The following is a 1,568-nucleotide window of genomic DNA, read 5'->3' on the forward strand; positions in this document are numbered from 1 at the left end:
AAATCCGATCATGAGAAGCTAGTGTCCAAATTTGATGTCATTGAAAATGAAAATACTATGCTTAAAGAAAGCAATGACTTATTAAATTTGGAAAATGGAAATTTAATCTCATCTATTGCTAGCCTATCTCATGCTAAGATTGATGCCATGTTAGAAGTAGAGAACATAAAGAATGATACAGCTTCTTTTATAAATAACTATTTATGTTCTACTTCTAAAAATGCATATGTGCCTAAAAATGAAGATTTGAATCTTATGAAAAATAGTATTTCATCCTTAGATTCAACTTTGAAAATATGCATTAATAATCATAAGAGGCTTATGGACATGTGTGCCAAGACTAAGTCAAAATCATCCACTCATTATGCACACATGTATAGCAAAACTTATAAGTGTTCTATTTGCGGCCGTCAAGGTCATTTAGCTAAGTTTTGTTATGATGCACACAAACATAAGAATTCTAATGTTCCTTGTGCATCTCATATAGCTTCTTCATCTTGTACACTTACACATTCACATGCTCATTCTCACACCAAAATGTTGGCCTTCTTGTTTTGATGGTGATTTAGCAAACAATTTACATCTAATGTTGTTTATCTAGTGTTTGTGTTTTTGTATTTATTCTAGACAAACAACGTGTTGGAGGATGGATGGAATTGCGCTTCAACGATGATATCCAAAGGAGGTTGGCGGAATGTCGGGTTGAAGCATCGTACAATTCAAGTTCAAGATCCAAGTTTAGCTTCATCCGCAACGTGTACCAAGTTGAGCTCAATGAAGATCAAGATCAAGCTTGGATAATTTAGTTTAGGATTTATATTATGTGTGTTTAATACATTAAGCTCAATATAATATACACACACATGTATTGGTTTCTTCGTATATATATATAGTTATATATATATACATAAGTTTTGGTTTCTATGCATATATATAGTTATATATATACATACATGTGTTTTGAGTTTTTATGATTATATATATGAAATTATATATTTCATATTTTCTATTGTGTTTTTGAAAACATTGCATAGAATATACAATTTTGTGAAAATATTATTTTCTTAGTTTTTGGACTTAACAATAATCATATACATATTTTATTAAGTCTATATAATCATTGTGCAAAGTTTCAAAACATGGTTTAACCAAAATATCAAATTTCACATGTTTACATTTTCGTGTTTTGAACTATTTTGCAAAATGATGATTTTTCACAAATGGGAAATGAAATTTGAAAAATTCTTTTTGTAATATGTTCATTTACATGTTTATATACATTTCCCAAAGGTTCATAATTTTCAGAAGTCAAATGAATATTTTACAAATTGTTTAAATGTGTCAAAAACCTATTTTTTATATATGTCAGTTTTCGGTCGACCGAACCGGTCGACCGAACCTGAGTTCATATGTTCACTGGGCGACAGAGAGTCTGTCGGTCGACCGGTCCGGTCAACCGAAAGCTCCATCGGTCGACCGCACCGGTCGACCGACGATGGTCCAGAACAGTTCTTCGTGTTTTTGTTCTTCGTCGGTCGACCGACAAAATTTTCGGTCGACCGCCAATG

The sequence above is a fragment of the Asparagus officinalis genome, chromosome 4, assembly GCF_001876935.1.
Source record: "Asparagus officinalis chromosome 4, Aspof.V1, whole genome shotgun sequence".
Lineage (NCBI taxonomy): Eukaryota > Viridiplantae > Streptophyta > Magnoliopsida > Asparagales > Asparagaceae > Asparagus > Asparagus officinalis.